The following is a 12,212-nucleotide window of genomic DNA, read 5'->3' as shown; positions in this document are numbered from 1 at the left end:
CACTAAGCATAGTGCCCTCCAAGGTCCATTCATGTTGCAAATAGTAAAATTTCATTCTTTTTTTTTTCCTTTGGCTGAGTAGTATTCCATTACACACACACACACACACACACACACACACACACACACACATGCGTATGTGTGTGTGTATGTATATATGTGAACTCTTCTTTATCTATTTATCATGGAGGTTCCTCAAAAAACTAAAAATAGAACTACTATGTGATCCAGCAATTCCACTCCTGGGTGTATACCTGAGGAAAAATGAAAACACTGATTCAAAATGATGCATGCACCCCAATGTTCACAGCGGCATTATTTACAATAGCCAAGATATAGAAGCAACCCAAGTGCCCATCAACAGATGAATGGATAAAGAAGATGTAATATATAAGCGGTGTTGGGAAAATAGGACAGCTACATGTAAAAGAATGAAACTAGACCATTTTCTCACACCATATACAAAAATAAACTCAAAATGGATTAAAGACTTAAAAATAACACCTGAACCCATAAAACTCCTTGAAGAAAAAAACGGGGATTTAATATTCTTAATTTAACTTCCTATTAGAGACCAAAAGGAATAGAGTGTTAAAGTGGACTTGTTATGTCCTTGTTGTGGGTGCACCTCTAAAGGTGCAGGAGGCAAGACGGAGGCTCTTAGAAGGTACTGTCGCCACAAGAACTTATGTCTGAGACTTTTAAAAACTATTGAGAGCTCCCTGTCGCTTTCCAAATCTGAAGTGAGAAACTTTCCAAAAATGCAAGGCTAAAGGGACAGGGAGTATCTTTTAATCTACTAGACACCAAGGAAACAGTAGACACTTTTCTAGTAGTGTATTGTCTTTGCAGAGAAGTTTAAACTATTTGGTTTCCCTAAAAATTGAGAGTAGCGGTTTGCAATTGGGTGATGCTAAGTGGGCCCTGATGTGGGGAGGAGAGAACACACAGCCTGGCATATCATTGTGCCACCCACCCAGGAGATGGGTGGGGAAAGTAGAAACTCACCTGTCTTCTTGCTTTGAGTTTTGACTTCTAGATTACAATCGCAGAGTTCAGACAGCCCTTGGCAAATTGTTTGAGCTTGCTGAAATTAGATATGTACATACAGACCTGGTACCAGAGTATACCTTGACATTTGTATAGTTAGTCTGGCTTTTTCTAGATTCCACAGGATTTGGGGTTCTTGTCTCTACCTTCAGACTTCCATCTGCAGTGTGGAATTATCAGTCCCCAAAGATATGGCTAAGATAATTTTGCCCCTTAAAATGAAGGCCAAATGTGTCCCTCTAGCCATTATGTAATATTCTTCTATTGGGGGTGCTTGAGATAATAGATGTGAGCATGCTTTATAAACTGTAAAGTGCTATCTAAATAAAAGTTTTGTGGCTATTGCATGGTTAAACTAAGCTTTGCAATGAAAGAATTGGAATTGAACTGCAATTCTCAGTCTGGAGCCCACTGTCAATTAGGTTTATAGTTTCATCAATTTGCTATTTAATTGTTTCAAGTTATCCAAGTGCCAGGCAACGTTCTTGTATTCTTTCTTCCGTAAAGCAGTAGAACAAATACTTAAGTTTAACGTAAAAGTTGACATAGACGGAGGCAATATTTTTCTTTTTAGGACATTAAAAGACAGATATTTGGAGAAGTGCTTTTAAAACATTTTGGAATCTGGCTAAGTCTATCCATGGCTTTCACCAGCTGTCCCCCTAATTTGTCTCTCGCAGCTTCTTCCCATCTTCAAGAGCCTGTATCAACGTTCTCCTCATTGATGTCAGTTGGTGCAGCGGCTCCATGTGTGGTCAGGGTTGTTGGAATTCTAGAAGGGTCCATGTCACTTTATTTTTAGACTCCTTGTGACTTAAAAATATAAGAAATACCATAATAAGGTTAACAAAATTATGGTATATTTTTTTAAATTATGTCTCTTTATCCATACTTAGATGTAGGTTATTTTTACAATCTTTATTTTTGTATACAGATGTGTTTAACAATTACTGAATTTCTAGGCCAGGTTCAGGTGTCTAAAGTGCCTTTATAAGTAGTTTATATTGTCTAGACCCAAGGTATGCTGCAAGCCCAGTCTGGAGCAAAATTAGAAATAACGTCTTTCTAAAGACATGTTTAGTCATCCTAATCCAGTAATTTGTTTCCTTTCTCGGGCAGCAGGGCTGAGTTATACCTGGTTAGGCCACCATTCACAAGGGACAGCCAAGAAAACAGGGTACAGGTCACCAAAAACAAGACCAATCAATCCACCATGTGTTACGGTACAGGTTTCGCTGCGCAAATCACAAAACCTTTGTAAGATACGTGTGCCATCAAAAACGGGATCACTGCCATTGGTAAACCAGCAGCTACAGGAGCCTGTGTCACAGGTAAGATGCATCAAAAAAGACCATTTGCTATTAGGCCACAGAGAGCAGCATTAAGTCCAATATATGTTGATCCATTTTCAAGCAGATTCCTTTCTGCTTCCGGAAGTTGGTTCATTTTCCTGGTTATGATATCAAGTTCTCCTTGACAGTATCGTCTGGTTCATGATTTTCCATCTTGAGCCTTACTCTTTCCACCCAGCACTCGCTGCTTCCTCTAGTATTCTTCAGCCATGCGAGGGCTCATGCCAACCTTTGCTCAACTCATCCAGGTGCAGCCCTCCTTCAGCATAGTTTCAGGGTTCAGACTTAACAAATGAATGCCCTTAACACAAACGAATAGATATTTTAAAAACGTAAGTTGATGCACAAGTTTGATACACTGCACTGGGCATAAAGGTGATTAAGACATAATACTCTCCCTCAAGGAATTCTCAGTCCAGCAAACTGTGCAATAGTATATAATGAATAATTGCACATAATTGTCGATAAGGTCATACAACCAGAAAGTACTTAACACGTAGTCTTTTTTCATAGAGAATGTCAAAACTTCAAACAGAAGTGCTTTCCTGTGTGGAAGCCTAGAGCAAGTGACTCTCCCGACTACTTCATGGGCCCTGAGCACACTGGGCTGGCTGTTCACCCCACCAGAGACCCATTCTCTGGTTCTTTGAGGTTGCTGGCATATGCAGCCACACCCTTGTTCATTGTGATTTTCAAGGTGACAGTGTGAGTTGCCATTTCACAACTGGGAAAGCCCCATTGTCTCCTGGCCCAACAGTGGTGCTGAAGCTTTTTTCAAATCGGTTCTCTCACTTTGAAAGCTCTTTTCATGTTTCAAAACACCAGAGAGAGCAAACTGATGCTAAATTACGTAATCTGCAGAGCAATCAATTGGACTAGGGGAAAGAAAAAAAAAGTTGGTCTGGTTATTTTGTTCCAGTCTGCACAGATAACACTCAATATCTTAATGGAGCTAAAACACATTACTGTCTAGGAGAGAGAGAGAGAGAGAGACTACAGTAACAAGCAGTCAATTTTCCCTCCTGAAAAACTTCATTTTGAGAAGACATACATTCTACACAAATCCTAGCTCCTGCTTGCACACTGTAATGCTTCAGTATACTAGGGATTCTTTGACCTCGTGAGATACCTCCCCAATCCATGCCTTATATATCTCCTGTCTCACCAACTCAGAGCAATTGGAAGAGACTGAGAGATTCAGTTCTAAAAAACAAGCCTCATCATAATGGAAAATCCAATTAACTTTAGATATAGGAGACGCATACCAGCAGCAGTGCTGTAATTTTACCTTCTATGAAAATGGCTTAGCTGCTCATTAGGTAGCATGTCAAAAATTAAACAACGTCAATTATTTTCCTTGTCTCGAGATCTAGCATTATCTGGGGAATTAGAAGACCGACCACTGATATACATTTCAACTAGATGTAATTCCTGAAATCTTTGTTTTTTACTGTTTTATCTTGCATGTTCTGGGATGAGGGAAAATTATTTTCTCTGGGGAACCCAGACTGAACTCCTGTTCAATGGTTTGTAGATTGTGAAATGATGATGCAGATAATGTTGATGTCGTTTTTAGCTTTCCTAAGCGAAAAGTGATATGAAATAGTGATATTATCATGCTTACTGTCTCAGCTGCTTTGTGAGAGAAGTAAGAAAGTGATTGTTATCCCTGCTTACAGGAAGATAAACTGGGAGGCTGCAGGACTGGCTGAAATGTTCACACGTGATCGTTGATGGAGCTGAAACAAAAGCCAGGTCTCGACATCAAGCTCAGTGTCCAGCCTCCATACTATGCCTTTTCACACTGGCAAAGCTGACACACCCTGGGTTTCTAATGCAAGCCTGATTTTTATTACTTTTTCCAGATGTGCCTAGCTGCATTGAAAAATAAATCTATTCTTTTCCACAAAATGGCGAAGGATAGAAAGATGGTTAAGTCCTAATCCCTGTCCTCTAGAGGGTTAAAACAGTACCACAGGGCTTCCCTGGTGGCGCAGTGGTTGAGAGTCCGCCTGCCGATGCAGGGGACACGGGTTCGTGCCCCAGTCTGGGAAGATCCCACATGCTGCGGAGCGGCTGGGCCCGTGAGCCATGGCCGCTGAGCCTGCGCGTCCGGAGCCTGTGCTCCGCGACGGGAGAGGCCACAACAGTGAGAGGCCCGCCTACCGCAAAAAAATAAATAAAACAGTACCACAAATACAAAGCAGAGAAATCATAGACAGCATATTAGAAATATAAGAAAATTATATTAAAGTCTTTCTGAAAGTAGGTAAAATATAAATTATAGGTGTGTAAACACATACTTATAAGTACAAGAGTGATACGGAAGTTTAAGGAGGTCTCTTTTGGTTGGGAGTAAAGAAAAATCAGGGAAAGCAAATGAGGGAAGAGGGGAGGATGATTGGGCTGCACTTCCCTTCCCTGTGGTTTCTTTTTGTTTAGCCAGCCTGCCCTTCCCCAGGCAGAGTTTCTCCAACTTAATGCTGCATGTAAGACTTAACCAAGGGAAACTTTTTAAAAATGCAGATTCATGTGTTCACAAACATCTAGATGCCATGGGCCCGCAGTGAGATCTTGAAATCTGCACTTTTAGCAAGGCTCCAGTGGCTGAGAGTCAAGCTTTGGACTTTGAATTGGGAAACAGTGCTTTGAGATCATGCCAATCATCAGTTTTAAGGAAAGGAGAGTTCCAACTTGGAAGATATAGATGATATAGGAGTCCACAAAGGGTGGTCTTTGCAATCTCCAGCTGACATCATGGGAAAGTAGGACTGAAAGAGGAAAGGAAAAGACACCTCTCAGTAATTAACGAATACAGTCTTCTCCCAGCCCACGTATACTTGGGCACAGCCCTGTGTGCGTGCATCAGAGAAATCTGACTCCTGACAATGCTTCCACTTTCCCTGTCCAGCTCCTACATTTCCTCTGACCCTCCTATTATGCTTCATCTGGGGCACGGCTGCTCTCATTTTCCATTTATGAATAATTTGGGGCTATATTTAGGCATCTCCAGTCATTAGGTACCCACATTTCTGTACACAGCCTATAAGGTTTTATTTTATTTTTTTTAGAATTCTAGAAATTCATGAGAAAGAAAGCTCTTAATATTAGGTCACTTAGTCAATTACCTCCCTTCCTGCCTAATGCAAGATCATTCCCAATAGTCCTGTTTCTAGCTCTGTTGCCTATTTTTAAATGTACTAACTGATGGTGATTCTGCCACTCCCCTCAGGAGACTGTTATCCTGGCCCACCATTCTCAGTGTCAGGGGGCTTTCCCTGGTAATTAGCTCCAAACTTGCTATTTCTTCCCCTTCCCATTATCCTTGGTTATCAATTCCCTTGTAACAACATTATTTCTCTCACAGTAGTTCTATATTTTTAGATAGTTTCCACAGTTTCACAAGCCACTGTTAAAAAGAGCTGAGCTACTTAGTATCAGCCCATATCTTAATTAGTCACGCTGTTAGAGGATGAAGATGGACCTAATGCAAAGGGTCATTGGGTCCTGCTGTGTCCCGCCAAGGGCTGCATTATCTTGTGCCTGCATCTCCGTGCTTGTCTGCATTGATTTTATCAGTCTGAGGTCATCCTCCTCTACAGAGCAGCGTCTCTTTAAGCGTAATGTGTCTAGGTCACATGAAGGTGTATAAAAAAAGGGCCACCTCATTATCTGAAAAATGGGAACGAGACTGCCTACTTGGTTACATTTCTATGAATGTTAAATGATACCAGGTACACAAATAATTTAGCAAAAATTCTAGCATGCAGTAAATATAATAAAATCCTGAGGCATATCGAAATGGTACTAACATGAATATACCTCACTCTGTTTTCAGCTTTACCTCATTCTGTTTTCAGCTTTGTTAATTGCTGGTTATATGACCTCATCAAAACTTATGTGCAATGATTAATTATATAATCCTTCACAGTTGCTGGACCGAGTATTCCTTGAGGAGAGGAATTGTGTCTTATTCACCTTTATGCCCAGGGCATCAAACTTAAATGTATCAGCCTAAGTTGTTTTGCCTTCCTGAGCCTCAGTGTTCACTTCTGTGAAATGAGCACATATGATCTACCTTTAGGTCAGACATATTTTATGTCCTAGCTTATATCTTCTTAGCCCACAGTTTTGCTCCAGCCACTGCTGCAGCTACCTCACGTGCAGAGGAAGAGACCAACGACACCTCACCTCACCCGCACCCCGAGGAATCCTGCCATCACCTAAGAGACATCTGCAAGAGCCTGGGTCCGATCATCCAAGCAGTGGTTCTCACGGGGAAGATTTGGTGATCACAACTGTGGGAGGGAGGTGCCACTGGCATCTACTAGAAAGAGGCCGGGGACGCTGTTAACAACATGCGATGTCCCCAACAAGAAAGAATTGCCCAGCCCGTATGCCAATAGTGCTGCTGTTGAGAAACCCTGACAGAGAGACCCTACAGAAACCTCATCCGAGGAAGATGCCTCATAAGATACACTCCTTTCTCTCGTGTTCAGACCCTGTCCCCTTCACCGCTCTGGACTGGACCCATCAGAAGGTTATTTCTCTGCTCTATAAGTGCATACATGAATACAGCAGATTTATACTAATAAGGTGTGTGTATAATAGCAGAACATTGGTTTCTATCCTGTGGTGTCAGAGCTGTAATGCTAGGAATGTTTAGGTCACAGCACCACCACAGGGGGATACATGCTCTTTGCTCCGGGAAGAAACAGCACAGCTAAAGAATTGCAATACAGAAACGAAGGGAACAAGTGTAGAAGTGGATCTTGAGGGTACTCATATATGAGGTTAGAGTGTAAGGCTGGAGAGGGGAGAATTTATTGACATTGGAACACTCTCCCATGATAGACGGTTCGATGTCTTAGCAAGGACAAAAAAAAAATTGGTCCTAATACACTGCTGGGATCATTCTTTGAAGCTTGGACCTGACCAAAGTAAATCAGGTATAAAAATGCTTTGGCAGAGTATTTGGGAAAAGGATCAAAAGGCTCAGAGAGAGAGATGGGAATGCTGTAATAGATTTATGTTAGATCAAAGAAACCTCCACCTGACTATGATCTCTGAGGAGGCCCAAAAGACACTCTTCCACTCAGTCAGTAAAGAATGCATGGGGGCTTCCCTGGTGGCGCAGTGGTTGAGAGTCCGCCTGCCGATGCAGGGGACACGGGTTTGTGCCCCGGTCCCAGAGGATCCCACATGCCACGGAGCGGCTGGGCCCGTGAGCCATGGCCACTGAGCCTGCGCGTCCGGAGCCTGTGCTCCACAACGGGAGAGGCCACAACAGTGAGAGGTCCGCGTACGGCAAAAAAAAAAAAAAAAAAAAAAGAATGCATGATGAAGGGAAGCACAACATGGTGGAGAAGCTTGGCTATAGCTGCTGACTGATGGTGAGAGATACTATATTGGAACTGGTTTCCCTGATATTACCGGAATTGATAGGATTCTAAAATAGCAGAGGCAATTTAGTCTCTACAGAAATAGGGTGGACATCATTATTGAAATGGACAGCAAGGCCAGAGTGACAATCAGAGTGTCTTAACCCATAGGGATCTGTGGGAATTGTTAATAGATCATGGGAGCAAGATGGATGGGCAGCCAACTAGAGTTCTGTGTCATCTGTGTAACCAGAAATTGAAATTCAGCAAGCAAAAAACTGGTGTCAGCCACCATGATGGAAAAAATCACGCACTCGCTCATTTTCTAGATCTAAATCAATTCTCAGACCCTGAGCTCAGTCTCAGAACCAGAGCTCACCGACTAATGAAGAGGCTAGGTCCCCTCAAGGAAGAATTCTGAAATACCACTGTAATTATATGTAGTAAATATTCCCTGATTCCCAAAGGAATCTGAAATTAGTTACCAGAGTAAGTATGTACTGGGGAAAGAAGAATACCCAGACCATTCAAGGGACTGTTAGGCACAGGGTCTGAGTTGACTCTGATAGCAAGAAATCTAAAATGCCACTGGACCCTTCATTAGAGAAGGCTCATGTAAGCCGGATAATGAGTGGACTCCCGGCCCACATCCCTCCCAGAGTGGTCCAATGGGTCCACAGACCATCTGTGCAGTTATTGCCCATTCCCCCAGTGCCATCAAGATTTGTTCTTTGGCCAAAGGTATAAGGGCAACAGTGATTGCAAGGGGCAAGAGGAAGTCCCTAAATCTGCAGTATTATGTCACAGACGGAATTTCAGAAATTAGCACCACTATCAAAGATTTGGAGGATGCAAGGATACCCCCTTCAGTTCACCTATTTGGCCACTGCAAAAATGACAGAGATCATGGTGAATGACGATGGACCAAAATAAACATAAACAAGCGGTCGTCACAATCACAACTGCTATACCAGGTGTGGTATTTTCCTAGAACAGATTATCACAGCTTCTGGCACTTTTGAGCAGAAAAATGTATTTTTTTCTCAATCCCCACAAATAATAAGGATCAAAAGCAGTTTGCTGTTAAGTAGAAAAGTCCACAGTATTCATTGTCTGTCTTACCCCAGAACCAGGTTAAATCTGTTCTCTGTCACAATATAGTCCACAGAGACCTTGATCGTCTTGATATTGCACAGAACCTGCATGATTGCTGGTTGACAACGCTGATGGTGCCATGGTGATCGGACCTGGTGATCAGGAGGCAGCAAGTATTTAGATTGTCCTGGTAAGACACATACATGCTAGACGGTAGATGATAAAACCCGCAAAGTTTCAAGGACCCACCACAGGGATGATGTTTTTAAAGATCCAATGAACGGGAACATGTGGGAAATTTTTTAATATAAATGACAAATTGTTGACCTACACACGTCCTATCGCTAATAAAGAGGCACTGCGCGTGGCAGGCTTATTTGAATACTGGTGTCAACACACACCATACACAGTCATACACTGTGAACCGTTTATTGGTGTCTTGAAAGGCTGCCATATACCAAGGTGTGGTATATGCTGCCCAGAACAGGAAAGGACCCTATAGCAGGTCCAGACTGCAGTCCAAGCTGCCCTGATGCTCAGGCAGTATGACCTAGAAGATGGATAGTGCATTAGGACGCTGTATACAGTCTCTGTCAAACCTCAATATGACCTTGCTGGAAAAAACAGTGAAAATCTTATCTACTTGTACACAGATTTGGCATCTAGATGAATGGATTTGTTTGCACGTTTAAAAATAAAATGATCTGCTTTAGTTGAAGCCATTAGTGCTCATGAATAACTGAATTTATACTTAATTCTTCGCAAATATACTTAAATTACATATACATTGTATCATGTTAAGGAACCAGAGTTAGCCCAGATATCTCAGCCCTGGTAGCAAAATCAAAGCTGTAACTGTAGTTAGGGGTTGAGAACTGATACCAAATGGCTAAATCCAATTATGTTTTCCGCTATTTGATTGGACCAGCACAGTGTTTAAATGAAACATCAAAAAACGAAGCCAGTGAATGCCTTTAGCAGGAGCATGCACTCTCTAGTCTGCCATGGGCACCTCCATTTCCTCTGTCTTACATCCACCCAGCCTACTTTTATCTGCATAGTCCTGAAGACTACTGAGTTTGAGCTTCCTTTTCTACACAGGGAGTATTCTTCCTGATATTTATCTCATACCTTGCAGTTTCTGCCTCATAGTAGCACTAAGTAAATATCTGTTGAATGAATGAATGGCTGCATCAATGCGCATATGCATTTTGTGTAGAGGAGGAAAAAGCACCTTGGACAAAGGGTCAGGTTCTGGTCCAGGTTGTTTTGTTGCACATACCCTACTTTGAGTCTCTCAGTCTTACGTCTCTTTTAAAGTGAAGGGATCAGGCTAGATGAACAATAAGGCCATCTTGAGATCTCAATTCTGTTATCCTTGACTGTCTTTAAGTGTACGCGTTCACGTGTAATCGTATTGTTCCCCAATCTCAGGGAACACTATTCTGTACTATGTTAAATGTACAATAAATTTTTCTTTCAAAAAAAAGAAAAGCCTCAGTATAAGAGTCCCAGCACAGACCCTGGGTTCTGGAGCAAGGTCAAACCTTCGAAGATATAGAACTTCTCGCCATTTTGAAAGCGGCTCCTGGCATGCTTTTGAGCCCTAGTAGAGACTAGGACATCAAGAGTGACTAAGCACCTGGAGCTGCCTATGGTGAGTGAGATTATGAGATCCACAAAGTCATAAGTCTATCCAGGAACAGGAGCAAACCACAGTATGACGTAAATAGTGCATTACATGCAGGACTGGATTGAGCAGGTCCAGAGAGCACAAGTAAGTTGCATAAGCATGTGGCCTCGACTTCCTCATGACTTTCCTCTGTTGCACTGATGCCTTCCTTCAGCTACACCCACACTCTCGTGGAGGCTTCCCTATGACCAACTTACAGAGGAGGAAATATTTGAGCCTGGTTCACAGATGGATTCGTGCAATGCATTTATGATAGCTGAAAATGCACAATACAGCCCCACTCAAAGGTGACCTTGAAGGTAAGTGGAAAAGGGAAGTTTTCCCAGCAGGTATAACTCTGAGCAACACACTGGGTTATATACCTTGTATGCAGGGAGAAACTGCCTAAAACACAGATATACACAGCCTTGTGGGCTGACAGAGGGCTTTGTTGATTGGTCAAGATCCTGAAACGAACACAATTAGAGGCTTAGAGACAAGGAAGTTTGAGAAACAGGTTTATGGATGAATCTTTGGCAGAGGGACCAAAGCATATATGGGTATTTGTGTCCTGTGTTAATGGCCACCGGGAACATTCTAGAGTGTTCAGAGAGGTTCTGGACAATCTGGTGAATAGGCTCACTTGTCCAGTGCATATCAGTCAGCTTCTGACCTCAGCCACCCCAGTGCTACCACAGTAGTCCCATGAATGAGGCAGCCTTGGGGGCAAGGATGGGCTCTCTCCCACTAAGACAGATGTAACTACTGCCACTGCTGAACTCCTAAGATGCCAGCTGCAGGTCTGCAATATGGTGCCTCAATATAGAAACATCTCTCAAGGAGGTCAACTACGTGGTGACAAGTGGGTGACATCCTAGAAGGGCAGTAATACATCCTTACACTTGCTTTGATTATGAGTTTGCTTTTCCTATCCAAGGCTTCTCAGCTAGCATCATCTGAGGGCTTGAAGAGTGTACAGTTTACAACATAGGATCCCAATGACATTGCCTCAGATCAAGGGACATGTTTTACAGTGAAGGTAAATGAAATGAGTGGGTGGAGAGAGAATCCTCAGACCCTACCATACACCACAACACTCTGAAGAAGCCAGTCTAGTAGAATGATAGAATCACCTATTAAGTGCCCAGCTAGGAAGCCAGCTTGGGGACCACATCCAGCAAGGTTGGACGCTGTCCTCCAGGATTCTCTATGTGCAGTGAAGCCAACATGTGGTGACATGTAACTAGAATACAAGGGCCTGAAAAACAGAAGGTGGAAGTAGGATTGTCCCCTTGCGTTACCACTCCTAGTGACCCACTTTCAGAATATGTGCTTCCTGTCCCTAGGTCCTTAGGCTCTGCTGCATTAAAAGCCCTGAGTCCAGGGCTTCCCTGGTGGCACAGTGGTTGAGAGTCCGCCTGCCGATGCAGGGGACGGAGGTTCGTGCCCCGGTCCGGGAAGATCCCACATGCCACGGAGCGGCTGGGCCCGTGAGCCATGGCTGCTGAGCCTGTGCTCCGCGACAGGAGAGGCCACAACAGTGAGAGGCCCACATACCGCAAAAAAAAAAAAAAAAAAAAAAAAGCCCTGAGTCCTGGCACTAGGGGTGAAGAGGAGGGTAGACACAGAAAGGCAGAAAGAGTTCCACTGAATTTAAAGCTA

At 42.9% G+C, this 12,212-nt stretch overlaps 1 long non-coding RNA gene and 1 pseudogene across 2 annotated transcripts in view; both read right to left on the bottom strand.

Annotated features, from left to right (window-relative positions):
- The window catches only part of LOC132597571 (uncharacterized), a 155,229-nt gene that overhangs the window by 124,677 nt on the left and 18,340 nt on the right, over window positions 1-12,212 (bottom strand). The gene's annotated exons all lie outside the window — the stretch shown is intronic.
- Window positions 1,998-2,555, bottom strand: LOC115848976 (transmembrane protein 126A pseudogene; annotated as a pseudogene).

The sequence above is a fragment of the Globicephala melas genome, chromosome 7 (genome assembly GCF_963455315.2).
Source record: "Globicephala melas chromosome 7, mGloMel1.2, whole genome shotgun sequence".
NCBI classification, from domain to species: Eukaryota; Metazoa; Chordata; class Mammalia; order Artiodactyla; family Delphinidae; genus Globicephala; species Globicephala melas.
Note: the sequence above shows the minus strand (reverse complement) of the source record. Positions and strands in the feature narration are given on the sequence as shown.